This window comes from Suricata suricatta, chromosome 14 (genome assembly GCF_006229205.1).
Source record: "Suricata suricatta isolate VVHF042 chromosome 14, meerkat_22Aug2017_6uvM2_HiC, whole genome shotgun sequence".
In the NCBI taxonomy this organism is placed as follows: domain Eukaryota; kingdom Metazoa; phylum Chordata; class Mammalia; order Carnivora; family Herpestidae; genus Suricata; species Suricata suricatta.
This window is the reverse complement of record NC_043713.1, coordinates 37,007,881-37,024,995: the sequence shown is the minus strand read 5'-3', so window position 1 is coordinate 37,024,995 and position 17,115 is coordinate 37,007,881. Positions and strand designations below refer to the sequence as shown.

Here is a 17,115-nt window from a genome sequence, read left to right as displayed (position 1 = left end):
CACAGAGCCAGAGAAGGAAGGAATGGTTACAAATTAAAAATGATGAAGACAATAATAATTGCTAACCTGTACTGAGTACTGATTATTCCCAAGCAATTTTGCCAAATAGTTTACATACATTTATACCATGGTGGTTTAGAGTGCAGACAGTGTTTTGGTTCAAATCATAACTCTATCATGTATTAGCTGTGTCCATTGCATGTTTCTTAAGCTCTCTGTGCCTCTATAGCTTGAGGGTAATAATAGCACAAACCTTTTAGGATTGGTATGAAGGCTAAAAGGGATAACACTACATACAGCAGTGTCAGACTCCTAGAAAGCCCTAATAAGGGTTAACAGTTATTTTTATTATTATAATTTGTAATAATAACTTGTTTTTAATGTTTACTTATTTGAGAAAGAGAGAGAGAGAGCACATGCATGAGCAGGGAAGGGGTCGGGGTACGGACAGAGGATCCAAAGCATGTTTTGTGCTGAGAGCAGAGAGCTGGATGCAGGGGTCAAACTCACAACTGTGATATCATGACCTGACCCGAAGTCAGACATTTAACTGATTGAGCCACCCAGGCACCCCTTACAATTTTATTTAATCTTCAGGTTAATTCTATCTAACCTCCTCTATGAGGAGATATGATTATCCCCATTTTTTTAATTGAGGAAATTGAGATTCAGGTTACATTAGTTACTGCAAGTTAGTATTAGAACTGGTTTCTGAAAGAGGTTTTGCCTGACCAGGGAGCCTATCTATTTAACTGGAAAGAAGAGATGTTGCAGAAAACAAATTTTAAAAAAGGAAACACTTTTAAGAGGCAGAGAATGACTAATGGTGTTAGATGCCACAGAGTTGTCATGAAGTTGATCCATAGGTCCAGAGCCTTTGATTCATCTGGGTGAACAACAGCAACAGAGATTTGGATAAGGATTGCATGAGTTCAAGATTGGACACAAACATGCAATTCTTAGGATCTGGGAGATGAGCGACCAGGAGCTAATTTATGTTCCTAACCTGAGCTCTGTACTGAAACCTCCCATGCGCAAACTTGGTCATCACCCAAGAGTGACTGTGCCTGGAAGGGCTCACAGGCACGACTTCCTATGACGTCAGTTCAGTGGGCATGTGGGCCATCCTCACATTGAGTCAGCTGTACTCCTACTGGGAGCTTCACAGTTTGCACATGTTCTTCCTTTTAACATCTGACTCATCTGAGTTTGATATCCATCCTGTCTGACCACTGCATTGCCTGGTTGTTCATGCATTTCATGATCTATTGAATTGCACTCTTCTGCTTACTGCTTTGTGCCATCATCACAAACTTTATTTAATCAACATCATCTTGTATGTCTCATAACATTTTCAATCTAGTATGCTTTTAATGAAAGAAAATAGAATTTATGTAAACTTCACAGTAAGGATTTATAAATCTCTTGGCATCAGAGGAGATGACTTGGCGTCATGCTTTCCCTGTTTGCTCATGTTGTGGCACAGACATACATGGCTTCTATATTTGGGACATTTTCACCAACATTTCTTTATTGGTCCATGAATCTACTTTCCCTTTATTAATGATGATTTAAGGGGAGGATCATTTAGAAAGCAAGCCAAATGTTTCCTATTGCATCTTTACTCATTCTAGCAGGTCAGCTACAAACTGTAAGGCTATGCTCTATTGTAGATTTCCACATAGCTCTGGGCATGGTGCCTTATTTAACAGTTCCCTAGTGTTATTTTGGAAAAGTCCTCTGCAGAAAATGCCAGCACTCAGCTTGAACCCTTGTCCCCTGTCAGGGAGAATCTTTCTATCAGCAGGATTTCTCAGCTGTTTCAAAAATCATTCAGTACTTTACTAGTAAGTTTTGTTCCTGTGGAATATGCCAACTGTAGCTTACCCTAATTGTTCATCCTAAGAGCTTTAGAAACAAAATATGTTATAGAGGAATCTCAGCCTTTGCTATATACTTACATAGAAATCTTAATTTTAACTCATGAAAGGCTTTTTCCATTGTTTTTCAACTCCTCATTTAGAGCATATGAATGCTTACTTTCAAGAAGGAAGAAAAGTCTCAAGTACATAACCTAACCTTACACCTAAAGGAGCTAGAAAAGCAACAGCAAATAAAGCTCATTTTCCTTTAAGTCAATCAAATGAATTTTCTTTTTCCTTTAAGATAGTCTCACCTGCAATTAATAACAATAAATTAAGAGTCAGTATAACCTTTGTGACATTATGTACTGGATCTTCATTTATTTTTATTCTTTACAATATTATTATTTTCCCCCATTTACAGTTCACAGGACTGAGAGGTTAGGAAATTTCTGTGTTCGTTATTAGTAAAACCAATCTTTAAACCCAAATCGTTGCACTTCAGAGCCTGACCATATAAGCACCATGCCATATTTGATGAATGAGGAATATGCAGAATATGGTCACATACTACACTTGTGATAAAGCACTAATAAGTTATGATATCTGAATTCAGACAATTTTATACAAACATGTTGAGTTCCAAGTTAACTTAAACTGCAGGCTAATTACTTAGAGTTCGGAACATAATGCTGGAAAAGGCTGATGCTCCAACAGCCTACAAAAATCTTATTTAAACTCTAAAATAGTTGAAATGCTGTGTACCTATATTAACCAATGTGGAAGATATGATATTGCAATACCAGAAACCAAGGAGTCTATAAAAAAAAAAAGAAATGTTTTTAAACATCTTGAATACTAGTGCTTGGATGGGTGTTAAGTGAAATTAGAAAATGAAGAGATGTAAAGCTCTTTGTAGAAAGAAAGGAACTGAATGAGGTACGTTTCAAGGCATAATATTTGGTGAAGTGGAAAAATTTTAAGCTGAGTAACAGTAAAAGAGGCAGGTGGGATGGGAGAGGGGAGAGCTGATGTGCAGCAAATGTTTTGAATACATGTGGTATAAACAGGTCATTGACTGAAAGGGCTTCATAAATGCTAAACAGACTGTTTTGTGGAGAAACACACACACACACACACACACACACACACATATTCTCTCTCTCTCTCTCTCTCTCTCTCTCTCTCTCTCTCTCTCTCTCTCTCTCTCTCTCCTTCTCCCCATGTTTCTACTTCCCTGTCTGACTACCCATCATTGTTTTAATAACTGAATTAGACTGGCCCCAAAGACACTCACGCCTGAAGGTCAGTAGAGTGCTACCAGTTTCCTGAGTTTCCAGCTTAGGAGAAAAAGAAGATAAATGGGAAAACAGAGCCTGCCTGCCTTAAAAACACAATCAAATATGGGACCTCTGGATGGCTTCGTCAGTTAAGTGTCCAACCTTTGGGTTTGGCTCAGGTCATGATCTCATAGTTTTTAAGTTAGAGCCCCATGTCAGGCTATGAATTGACAGCACCGAGCCCACTTGGGATTCTCTCTCTCTGCCCCTCTCCCACTCACACTCTATCACTCTCTCAAAATAAATAAATAAACTTAAAAAAACTGAGCAGATATTTGGGCATTGCCAAAATTGGTTTTGTGAGCTTAAATGAAGAGTAATACCAATGCAAATGCTTGCAATAACTTATGCAAATTCCATAATAGATGGTGCAGCACATAGTAGATACCCAATAGATGGTAGTTAATAGTCTTACTGGGGAAAACTAACATCAAAACAAAAAGGGAAAGACAAGATAGTGCCTATCTATTTAGTGTATTTCAAACCACTCTTCAGATTTGAGGTTGACATTTAAACAACATAACCCCCAGAGATTTTACCTTTCACTCTTTGTGTTTGTATTTTTCATCATCTTTTTTAAAATATTTACTTCTCTTGCCCAGTTCATTTCAGTACATTAGCTATTCTTGAACTTTTGAATCTCAGAGCCTCTTTATGCTCTTAAAAGTCATTGAGAACTCCAAAGAGCTTTTGTTTGTGTAGGTATCTTCTAATATCGTATAAATTAGAAATTAAAGCTAAGAAATTTTAAATGTTTTGTTTTTGAATTTATGAATTTTATTTATTTATTTATGAATTGTTTATTAACATAAACAATATATATATTTTTAAATGACTAATTTATCAACAAAAATAAGAAAATTGACATTGTTTTACATTTTTGCAAATATCTTTAATGTCTGTCTTACTAAAGGACAGTTGAATTCTAATATCTGCCTCTGCATTTAATATATTGTAATATATTGTTTTGGTTGAAGTGTATAAAGAAAATCAAGATTCACTGAGATAGGTGATTAGAAAAGGCAAGAGTATTTTTATAGCTTTTTCAGATAAATGTGGTGTGGATTTTTTTTTGATACCTAACTCAACAACTAGGGTTGTTTCTTAAAAGTGAGTTGTAATGTGGAAGGTTTTTTTTTTAAGCTTATTTATTTATTTTGAGAGAGAGAGTGGGAGTACACATGGGAGGGGCAGAAGAGAGAGACAATCCCAAGCAGGACCTGTGATGTCAATCCAGTGCCCAGTGTGGGGCTCGAGCTCATGAACCACAAGATTATGACCTGAGCTGAAATCAAGGGTCGGATGCTCAACTGACCGAGCCACCTAGGTGCCCCTAAGTTGCAGAGTGGAAACTAAGATCACATCAATGAAGTTTGCATAATCCATTAAATTAAAATCTGTTATAGACTTTTTATGTTTATATCATATTACAACATCATGCACTGGTCATTTTGGTTTACTGAGTTATGCAGATCCTCCTAATATTGGCGTATTCACTTTACAATAACAAAAAGAAAATAACTTCTCTTAATATCACCAGTGTTCCCATCAGAAAAGTCTTCTAGGTGTTGGGAAGCCATCGTACTCCTGGTGGTAGGTGCTAGCTTTCCAAAATTCTAATACTTACTTGAAAGCTCCAGTTTTATCATTGGCAACAAATACTATCATTTGTTTGACTTGAAGAGACAGCTCACTTTTGTTCATTTTTTAAAAGATATTTTTAAATACCCAAGCCTCAATAACCATAGTTTGCCCATCAGTCTTTCTTTCACTTAAAATTGCATTCCATGAAATAGCTGCTAGTTCGAGTATGCACAGTGCTTTACACACAGACACACACGCCCGCTCTTTAGTGCTCACCAGAAGCACTTTATGTGTGTTTCCTATTTCATCACACAAACTTTTCAAAACACATATCTTTGAGGGTTTGAGATTTAATAAAATCAATAATTAGTCATTTTGACTGTTGCATCAAGGACAACGCAAATGCTGTTTTTTTCTTTTTTTTCTGTTTATTTATTTTTTTAACATATGCAATTATTTTCTATCATTTATACCACAGTAGTTACAATGACACTCCAAACAGAGAAGCAAAGTAAAAAATCAGAACCCCAGCTTCTATCTCATGTAATTAGACTTATGCAGAAATTAGAAGGTTATGTAACAACTAATCACCTAATTTCACATCTGAAGTGGCGATTGTTATATAGCAGCTTATCTATGATACATTCAAGATACATGATACAATTTATTACTTGCCCATAAGCCAAAACACAGCCTGCTTAATACCTTTCCTTAAATTCCACCTCTATACTACAATATACTTGAGGTCCATGCAAAAAAGTAGCTACCTTTTATATAGGAAATGGCTGATTAAGTCTTTGGTGTTGTAAAAGCAACTTCATTTAAACATAACCACCCCCACCACCAGAAAAAAAAAAAAAGAGGGAAAAAAAAGTAACAAAAATAATAAGGGAAAAACCTAAGACACAATTCCTATGGGGGGGAAAAAAACAAAACAACAAAAACAAACAAACAAAAAAACCAGCATGTAATTTCTGTCCTTGACGGAATGTATTAAATAAGCAAACACCACCAACAAGCAAAACAAGTACTACAATGTAAAAACATTAAAAAAAAAAAGACAATCCTCTCACATGCATAAATGAAAGATGGCACACAAAGAAACTGCATTTAAAACCTTCCAGTGCAGTCTGATGTCATTCCCTTGATTCTTGCTGAGGTGCATCAAGGTTTTGTTTTTTTTTTTGAGAGAGAGAGAGAGAGAGCGAGCGAGCAGGGGAGAGGGGCAGAGGGAGAGAGTGGGAGAGAGAGAGGAATGAGAGAGAGAGAGAGAGAGAGAGAGAATCTTAGCAGTCTCCACACTCAGTGTGGAGTGCGATGAAGGACTCAATCCCACAATTCTGGGATTATAACCTGCGCCAAAGTCAGGAGTTGGATGCTCAACTGACCAAACCAACCTCACGCCCCCACCACAAGTTTTGGACCAACAGTGCAAATGACATAATGAGGAAAGCATGTGACAGATTTGTATTATTATGAACATAGTACTGATTGTGGGGATGCCCTGAAAGCATCTTGGAGCCCCCCGGGCCTGTGGACCACACTTGGAGAAATGCTATTATGCAAAATACCTAAGCTTATCTTGTGTTGTCTTATATTAAAGCATCTCCTTCTTCACCCACAGCTCTTAAGTCAAGGTACAGAATCCAAAGTCATGACTATGTCATCAGAATATGCAATTGTCAGCTAAACTGCAGAAGACTGGTGTGGATAAAATGAGTTTAGTAATTTGCTTGATGATAGCTTTGAAACGCTGGAGGAGAAATTGATATCCAGTGGATACATAATTAGGAGATATTGTTGTTGATCCTAACTTCCAGGTTATCTTTTCTGAATTCAGCCCAGAAAAGAGGGATGAAAATGGCTGGCACCTGCTGGCTATTTAGTAGCCTCTAAGAAGGCTAGGGCTTCTAACTAAATGAGTTCCATACTTATATATGCAATGCCCTGTTTACTTAATTACCAATATTTCCTCCTAAATTGTTCCAAGAGAAAGGGAATGGATGGAATTACACCCTAATATTGTTCCAAGAGTAAGGAAACTAGGTGTGTCTTCAGCCTCAGGCATACTTGTCTCTCACCTTGTCACCGTTGCTATCAGTGGCATATTCTTCTATTTCCTTTTAACAACCAGGTTTCACTAAGTGTGGCTTACTGCTCCCCTTCAGCATCTCTTACCTTAAAAAATGCTGCCCGTTCAGGTTAAAATTGCAGGAAAAAAAATAATATATTTCCTCCCCAGAATTGAAAGGAAAAGAAATTACTACCAAAGGAGAACATACACAAAGAGGTGAAGTTCTTACCTGTGTAAATATTATAAATTAGTTAATGAAAATGGCATTCCGTTTGGCTCTCAGATACCACTACGCTAAAGGTTTGAGTAGGTGGGAGTCTCTGCTTCACAAGGCCCCTGTCCAGCAGCTGGTGTTGTTTCCTGTGAACATGACAGCACGGGGGCTACACCACCTGTGGTTTACAGGTGCAGACAGAGCCCTCTATCAGAGGTAGACTCCTATCATGGAGAATCACAGAGACGAACTTACAAAACCACAAATCTGTTTATTACATTTTATATTGATATAAATGCTACAAGGATACTCACCTGGGCTAAATGCCTGTTCTTTACCTATAGGCAGATATAGGAAGGGAAATAGAATCAGAGTGACCTAAGAAAATTAAATCAGTTTAAGGAAACTTAGGTGGGTCATTCAAATATTTGAGAGCATTGAACTAAGCATACATTTCCACAGCAAAGATAAATTTGCCACTAGAATCTTCTCCATGTGGATTGGTCATTGTCATTTTTGACTGGGCAGCTCCTCGTGGAAAGAGCAGGGATGGCCCATTGTCAGACAGCTTCCAGACAACTCAGCACCACTCGTCCCTGCTATATGTCCTTTGATGAGTTACCTGGCCTCCTTTAGCTAAGGATTAGTCCTGGAAATAAAATGAGGTAATGAATGTAGAACACAATAATATGCCTATCATATGATAGGAAGGCCATAAACATTATTAAGTCCCTCTTTGATTCTTGCTTTTCAGTGCTTCCATTGCTGACTGCCTCTGCAGTTCTCTTTAACACTTTATCCCTTTCCATCTGATAATAGGTGGAGTGAAGTTACAGTTTGATCATGTAAGCAACAGCTAATTATTTACTGAGGGCTCACTATGTCCTAGGCATTGCATTTACTAAACCATTTTAATACATTATCTCATTTATTCCTGTAGTGACTCTCTGACAAGTGCTATAATTATTGCCATAGTACAGACAAGGAAATGGAGACACAAGCCTCAGCTGATTTACCTGCCTGGATGCGGTGAAGCTGAGCTTGGAATGTGGGCAGCCTGACTCCATCTATGTTTTTTAGGGCAACTCTACAGTGATACTCAAGTGGGGTTTGCGTGGACACCATTGTCTGTCTTCACAAGGACATCACATACCCTGGCTCAGTTCATTATGTGTTGATTGTAGTTCAATTCTCAGAGGACATCTTCGTTCCTACCTTTCTATTCTCGGTTCTTGGATGGTACTCTACCACCGCCTTAATTTGTAAACTTTTATGTTTACTTAATTTGTGAATACATGAAAATCTGATACTTGTGCCCACAATGAAAACAAAAAGTTTATTCCCCTCTGAGAAATAATTGGTTTGGACAATTTTTCCTGACATTTACTCATATTTTTAGTTAAGTATTTATCGATCACCTACCACTTTTGAGGCATTGTTCTAGGAACTGGAAACACAGCCTAGACCAGAGACTCTCAACCTGGACATATTGACATTTTTGACAAAAACTTCCTTGTTGAGCAGCCGTTCCTGTGTGTTGTAGGCTGTTTAGCAGCAGGCCTGTCATCTGCCCCAAGACACCTGTAGCATCATCCCTACCCAGTGCTGACAGCCAAAAATGGCTCCAGACATTGCCAAATGTCCCCTAGGGAAAGACAGCAAAATCACTGCTGGTTAAAACTCACTGGACTTGTTCTTGCTTTCATGAATCTTATAAAGATTGAGCTTAAAAAAAAAAAAAACAGAAAAAGAGATAAAATAGTATAATTTTAGAAAATCTCAAAGTAGAGTGATAGAGAATGATGGAGGAGGGCCCTATTTAAATAGGATAGTCTGGGACCTCAAACTCAAGCTTTCCTCACAGCCTGAAACACTGCTAAAACAGTACTCCCTGTGATGAGTACGTGACCTACTAGTGCAAAAACCCCTTCCAGCAGAGGCCTTTATGGGCCTACGTGGGTTACAATAATTCATGTCCAAGCTATAAACATGGGTCTCCTTGACCTACTCCAGCTTTCAGAAGTGAAGAAATACAAGTTAAATTGGAGTCAGAATAGGTAGAGGCATTCGAGATCTCCTTGTTCCCACCTGGCTACCCTGTAGCCTTGACATTTCACGCCACTTGGAGATGCCCAAGATGTGCCGATAGGCCAGCAAATACCGACAGCATAGCTTGTGACAGCACGAGGCCTACTCCCGCAGCTTCTAGACCACGCTTGCCCTGTGCAGACTTGAAAACAAACTACCTTTGGAGGTACAAGTGATGGTTTAAAGGGAAAAAAAGTTCCACAATAAGCTTTTGGTGCAAATTTCTGCTGGTCTGAGTTTCAAAATCTGTCAGATACTGCAATTAACTTCAGTTGGGAGACAGTCAAGGAAAATAGTCCTTTTTTCATATTTTCATACTATCCACACCATTTTGTGAGCAGTTCCTTTCTATTTGTACCTTGCAGACCATTTTGTTAGCTCCCAACAGCAACAGCTCCCTGCTCGGGGGTCCCTCAGCTTGGCGGTATCCACTTTTCCCAACACTGTCCAAAATACAAGCATATATGGATTTACAATTTGCCAGTTGTCCTGGTTTTATTCTGTGCTGGTGCCCCAGATCCAGTAACTTGTCCTGTCATGCTTCCCACCATCTGTCTCTGTTCATCTGGGGCCTGCAGTCTCCCCAAGAGCCAGTGCCCATGATGAAGGCCTCCTGTGCCGGTTTGCAGACATTCATTCATTTACTTGTTTGCTCATTCATCCTACAAACATTTCTCAAATGCTGCTATAATACAGGTCACATGCTAAGTGCAAGCACCTATCCCTTTATATTCCTACCAGTCTTTCTAACGCTCATGCTTATTACCAGATTCCTTGGGCACCATGCTTTGTCCAACTGCTGAGAGTATTTCCCAAAGCCTGGCCTGACTGTTCACTTTGTCTGTATAAATCAGGCCAGACTTTAGATTCCTTCCAGCCTTCACCTACTTTCCCCCACACCTGACTACCATCTATTTTCATATTAAAAATTCAGAATTTATTCTTAAAACAAGGGCTTCTTTTTATTCCCAATGGACTTCTGCCTACTTTGCATTGGAAATGAAGTTGGTTTGGTATTTTTAGTGTTTGTATTCTGTTTGTTTGTTTTCTTTTAGGAAGAAATTTGAAAATATATTAGGCATTATTATCCTCCCAGCCTAGAGGATAAAAGTCTTCATTAACAATCATGGGGCACCTGGGTGGCTCAGTTGGTTAAGTGAGGGACTTCAGCTCAGGTCATGATGTTGTGGTTCATGAGTTTGAACCCCACTTCAAGCTCTGTGATGACAGCTCAGAGCCTGGAGCCTACTTCAGATTGTGTGTCACCCTCTCTCTGCCTCTCCCCTGCTTGCATTCGGTCTCTCAAAACTGAATAAATGTTTTTAAAAATTACCAAAAAAAATCAAATAAAGGCACAAAATAAGGTGGTTCCATATATTAAACATCTAACTTGGACTCAGGTCATGATCTCATGGACTCACATCTGGCTCTGTGCTGACTGCTCAGAGCCTGGAGCCTGCTTCAGATTTTGTGTCTTCCTCCCTCTCTGCTCCTCCCCTATTCATGCTCTGTCTCTCTCTATCTCTCAAAAATGCATAAATGTAAAAAACATTTAAGCAAATAGTTGATGAGGTCCTATATAATAAATGTTGCTGTAGTGTAAATAAATATTAAAATAAAACCTCCTTGAAGATTTCTAGAACTCAGAGTAGATAATATGTGAGCCTAAGCCAGTGATGGTAAAACTTTAACTTTCTATCAAATCAGAGAATCTCAGAGATCTACAGAAATGTATTAGTTGTTTATCAATTCCATGCCTAAAACCAAATATAATTATTAATTATGTGATAACTAACATTTATTAAATAATTTGTGTACCCTGTTATGAATAAGGCATCTGATTAATATAATTGAATCCTGAAAAATTATCCTCTCCAAGGCTGGGAGCTCGCCACTGATGAGGGAAGCCCATGGTGTTTCATTGCAACTCTGGATGAATTCTCCAGTTTATTATGTCCAGATCTTTCTTCCATCCCCTGCCTTGCTGCTTCCTCATGACTCTCTTGAGGCTTCTCTTCTCCAGGTGGAACATTACCAATAATTCATTTAACCAGTCCAGCCTTTAATAGCATGAGAATCAACTCCCTCCCTCCCCTCAGATATCAGTGCTTTTAAAAGTGTGGCCCCAGAGGTACCTGAGTGATTCTGTTGGTGAAGCATCCAACTTCGGCTCATGATCTCATGGTTCAGGATTTAAGAGTTTGAGCCATGATTCTGGCTCTGTGCTAACAGTTCAGAGCCTGGAGCCTGCTTCAGATTCTGTGTCTGCCTCTCTCTCTGACCCTCCCCCACTTGCACACCTGTGCCCCTCTCTCTCTCAAAAAAAAAAATACATACATTTAAGAAAGAAACAAACATACAATAAATAAATAATAAACAAATAAAATGTGGCCCCCAGAGAGGAATTCTGTCTTTGGCTCTGTATTTTATTTTAATGTAAATAAGCTGAAATGAGGGCCTGTAGCTTAGAGTTGAGGGATGTAGAGAAGAGGCAGAAAGCAGGGACAGAAAGCATTGTGTGCCTGGGAACTAAGTTGAATCAATTGTATGGCATAGTTTCAGAGATGCTGAGAGTTGCATAGTAATCCCTAAAAAGTCACACAGAGCAAAGCCCCGGCAAACCATTGCCCACCAAATTGGCATCAATATTGTTCCCAGCACCATTATTATAAAAGGATTGTATAATATGCAAAACTCTGATTTTATTTATTACTTAAAAACTACCTTTCAAATAACATGTATTGATTATTCACTAGTAGGAGGTACGACTACAGTGGATAGAAGCTTTCCAGTGAAGGTCTCTCAACATTCTTTCCACAATGACAAAGTCTGTGAGGAGCTACTGAGGCATTCTGGGAATCCTCTGGGGCATCCTACAGCAGAATCAAATGTAGCTCCAGGACAAAAAAGGACAAAGCCACTTGGAGCAGCAGTGGGGTCCCCTTCAGTGGTTGCCCAAATAGAAGCTGGGTGTCTCTAGGCAAACCCACCCTCCATGTTGGTATTCTCGGGGGCTCTGAGAGAGCCTACTGATTTGAGAATGAGCACCTTTCTTCACTATTTAAAACTCTTGAATGCCATTCAGGTCCACAGTCCTGCCACCTTAGTAGATGGAGCACAGCCTCCTGACAGGAAAACAGCTTGCACATTCCACCTTACTTTAGGTTGGCTTTCCTGGGGAATCATGTTGTCTTGGCTCCAGTGCTAGTCTCTCTGCTTCAAACCCTCCCAGAAATGTCACAGCAGTGCTGCCCCGCCTCAAGTTTGTGGAGCACTAACCTGGCATCCGTGCCAGTTAACATGCCATAGCTCAGCAACAGACTGTTACAAACATCTCTGGATGGTAGGTTGGGCTGCAGCCTGTGACTAGGGGGGAATAAAGGGGGGGTATTTGGTGCCTATTTCTGGTAACATTCTTTTAACTTGGAGGCGTTGCCAGCAGTTAGTGGGTAGAATGAATGTGTAACTTAAAACCAGTGTGGCAAGATGTGTCATGGTGCTTAGCCTCTTTGGGCCTCTATAACGTTTATGACTGGTGCTTTTAACCACAATCAGAACCAATAGCTTCTCATCAGGGTGGTAAAACATGTGCCCCAAACATTTTGAAATATCAATATCAGAAGACTGCATGATGCCAGTTTTAATTTTCAAAATTAATGCTCATTAAAAAGTATAGGGATTAAGAGGTACAAAAAAAGGTATGTGATTTGCATGAGCACATTCTTATTTTGTGGCAAGAATCATTCTTAAATGACAGGAGCCTATCCCCAACTCCTGAGTTTAAACATGGTATGACAAAAAACCTATCAGTAATTTTCTAATTTATGCTATTTGCTCAGTTATGTTTTACTTTCATCCCCACACATTTCATGTCTTTAATGAGATCTATTGATTCTTTATTATTCTCTGCAGAAGTTACAAAGATGTAGTCACTGAGTGTAACAGACATCTGGGCAACAATATCACCAAGAACCTCTATTTCATTATCTAGACTGTTGGCCAGAAGTATCTGACCATTATCCCAAATTTTTCCTTAAACATATTTTAGATTAAATTATAGAAGCAGTCTCTTTTAAAAACTTGAATTATATTTTCTGCTGCACATTTTAGGGTTAGTTGCCATTATGAAATTTTAATAAAATTATTATCATTACATAGTTGTGTATTCCCCATTTATATGATTTGTCATATCCCCACCATCATTAAGCATTATCTATATATACCTATAAAAATTGTGAACTTCTGTAACCCAAATCTAAATTGGTAGAGCAAAACTCTACAATTCACCGAATAGTGCATCTTTCTTCAACTGCATATTAGGTTGTTTCCTGTAAATTATCTATCACTCTTATAATAGCCAATGTGATTATGGGGGATAGTAAACAATAGGAATCACACAGATCTTTGAAGTTCACAAATAAACCAAACCCCATTTGAGTAAATTGCTTCTGCCTTTCCTTGATAGATCTTAGTCCACTTTTATCCATTTATTGTCTTCTTCACCCTCTAGTGGAGTTCTTAATAAGCGGTGGAAATAGAGAGAAAGAGAGAGAGTGAAATGATAGAAAAATAAAGGAGACAGAGGGTCAACCACAAAGCTGAATGGTTCATGGAGTATGTTGGAGTTGACTGTATTATTATCAAGATGATATTTTTGTGGATGTGAATTATTTATGACTATTTATAATCTTTGTGTTAATTGAGATATATAGAAATACATTTACATGGCAGCTAATAAAAGAACTTTTTAAAGATTCCACCTTAAACACAGTTGTCATTGACTTTGCGGAACCACAGACTTTGAAATAGATCTTAAATTCTAAGAGCTAAAATCTCTCCCAGGATGTGAAGTCAAACACCTCTAACTTTAGTTTCAAGTTACAGGTTTGATGTAATCACTGTGATTTGTGTGCTTGTAATCATCAGGAATGTTCTAGAAATACAAAATTTAGCACCTCACTTTAGAATCTGAAGAAAACATTACTGATGTTTTACAAAAATTTTGAGCAAAAGAAAATCCTAATTTGCAGCTCAAGTCAACCCGTCTTTTTTCTTCAGCCTAATATGGCTATAAAATGTATCTGGCATCAGTGTTTCCTAAGGTTGCTACAGCTTGCCAGAATGTTCAGAGCTTTGCACAATAAATCCTTTATTATAGTAAATATAAAAAGACATCAGATTCTAAACAGCTTATCATATTCCTTCTAATGTTCTTGTCCTCAAGAATGTATTTTAATATATATTAAGTATTTGTATTTATTTTTTAAATGATAAATTCATTCTTATAGTTGTTGCTCTTTAAGAGTTTTTAGTGCACATGTGTGAGGTGGTAAATTGGGTGCATTTATTCTGCTCACTTTCACATGGAAGAAAATTCAGTCTTTCTCTAAGTTTCTCAGCTTATTTATTACATAGCTTTTTGACATCATCTAGTTGTCATTGTCTCAGAAATACAGATTAACATAGAGTCAGGCTGTAGTCTGTAGATTCTGATTCTGGAAGATCTCTGGATATTTTTTAATTATGTGAAGGATTTAATTAAATGAATGATGTGATTTTAAATGTTTATTATCCTCATTGTTGACCACTTATAGTAAACCCTGGATATGCCCGCTAAGATACTGCTCTTTGGTGTTAATAAAACTGGCATATAGTTTTTTGAGCCTGTTCATGAAGCTGGCAAAGGTTGAGAGTGTTATTAATTTTACCGTGTGGTGTGGTCAGGCCATTGAGAATTATACTGAGGGAAGAGGAGGACTACTCTAGCCCTTGTTAATGGGATATTAACTTTAGTAATACTGCCAGCCCTCTCCATTCCCGATATCCCTGTTCATAGAATAGCCAGCAAATATGTGCCTCCATATGTAGAAGGTAAAGAACAGACTTTAATAAGAGATCACATGTATGGAGGGGGTGTGTCTACACTACACTCATGCACACGGAGGAGTTGGATCCACACCAGTGATGGAGAGGTCCTAGACCAGGACTTTGAGCAAGCATATACCATAAATTTTATGGGAGCAAATGCAGAATCCCTTCATTTTCCCACAGCATCTTTCCTGGGAGGCTGGAAAAGAGGGGAAAAATAATTTGGATTGTATTGACGTTAGTAACTGGCTAACATCATTTTCTATTCATTAATCCATTTCATAGTCTTCTATTTTGTGTAATACTGCATCTCATTTATTAATATTTCCCCTGGGTACATTTCCATGTGTTCCCTTAACCTAATCCAGAAGTCAAGAAACAGAGGCGGAGACGTACATTCTGGAAATCCCACCCCTTCCTAATGATGTTTTAACTGGGTGGGATAGGATATTTTATTTTTTTAATTTTATTTTTTCAATGTTTTTTATTTATTTTTGAGAGACAGCACAAGCAGCGGAGGGTCAGAGCAAGAGGGAGGTACAGAATTTGAAACAGGCTCCAGGCTCTGAGCTAGCTGTCAGCACAGAGCCGGATGCGTGGCTCGAACCCATGAACCGAGAGATCATGACCTGAGCCGAAGCCGGACGCTTAACCAACTGAGCCGCCCAGGCGCCCCGGGATAGGATATTTTAAAATGCATTGACTGGATGTGTACTTAGTTAGTTGGCTTTTGATTTTGTTGTTGTTGAATATTTTGAGGAATGTCTGATTGTGCTGCCTGATTTTTCAACAACCCTCACCCCTTAATATAATACCGTAAAAGGTTGTTGTATTAGTCAATTTAGGATGACCCATATAACAATAAAATATTCCTCATTTGATGATGAAAAATCACAGTGAAAGACCAGACACTTTCCTTATATTCCTATCTTATTGGTCTATATTAACGTCAAAATTTATTTATGCCTCGGATTACTAATAAACTTGTATTTTAGATTTAAGCATTTTTGGCTCAATATAAAATTTAAAGGATACAGCTCACATGAATAACAGAAAACTTTACATACCATGTTTTGTGCTTTATTATGAAAAAAAAGTATATTTTATGTCCAACGTTGCTTATATTTTACATAATACTCAAAAGTCGGTTTGAGCTGTTAAGCAAATTAATTCACTAGAGTAATAATCACTGGTTTTAATTTTTAACCACTTGATTCCTCACAAGTCAATGTCTTTTATCTTGAGATAAAATAGAAAGTTTGGATTGCTTTTATTTTATAAACAATATGACATCAGAAGTGTCAAATTTCATGCTAAATTTTTTAAAGTATAGACCACATATTGAAAGTATTGTTCTTTATGTTTGACATTGATAATACTTATGCTCAAGAAGTTCAGAGAATTACGAGAGGAATTAAGATGAACTATGATCTTCATTTGAATGTGAACAGAAGGGGAACTGCCCAGTGGCCTTCTTTAGAAAATATGCCAGGATTCAAAATGGGATAATGCACAGTGGCCACTTTGGTTAATGTCCCTAAATGCCAGTATTTGTAGAAAAACCAAGAATATAACAAATAATAGGTAATAATACTTGCTATTATTATAGCTAAATCCCAAAATTTTTCTTTCATGTATCAATCTCAGGTCATCTTTCTTGGTCAATAGTCCTCCATGTTGTGATTCAGAGATTCAGTTCATCCTCTTAGACTACAGAGTCCTCTGTTTCCAGCCAACAGTAGAGAAAACAAGCATAGATGAGAACTCAAGAAAGCTTATAGAGACAGGCCTGAAAGTGGCTCATATATTATTGGCTAAAACTTAATCACATGACTTAACTGCAAGGAAATCTGGGAAATGTAGTACAACTGTGTTCCCGGGGTAAAAAGAGGACACTAGTGGTCTCTTGCCACACCTACTATTTCATATGTTCCTAAAAATGAGGGAAAGCTCTAACTTTAGGGACTGGCTTCTGCGACTAGCTTTGTCACTGAGAAAGTATAGAAAATTTAACAGGTTCTAGCCTCTTCTTATATTATTTGGCCTCACAGAGCTCACAATCTAAAAGCAAAGACAAACATCAAA

The 17,115-nt window shown here is 38.0% G+C and overlaps 1 protein-coding gene and 1 long non-coding RNA gene across 24 annotated transcripts in view; one reads left to right on the top strand and one right to left on the bottom strand.

Moving 5' to 3' along the window:
• The window catches only part of DTNA (dystrobrevin alpha), a 255,612-nt gene that overhangs the window by 27,528 nt on the left and 210,969 nt on the right, over positions 1-17,115 (top strand). The gene's annotated exons all lie outside the window — the stretch shown is intronic.
• The window catches only part of LOC115277317, a 32,957-nt gene continuing 30,893 nt past the window's right edge, over positions 15,052-17,115 (bottom strand). Inside the window, exon 3 of the long non-coding RNA XR_003902366.1 lies at positions 15,052-15,229. This is a non-coding gene — a long non-coding RNA (uncharacterized LOC115277317). The remainder of the gene's footprint in view (positions 15,230-17,115) is intronic.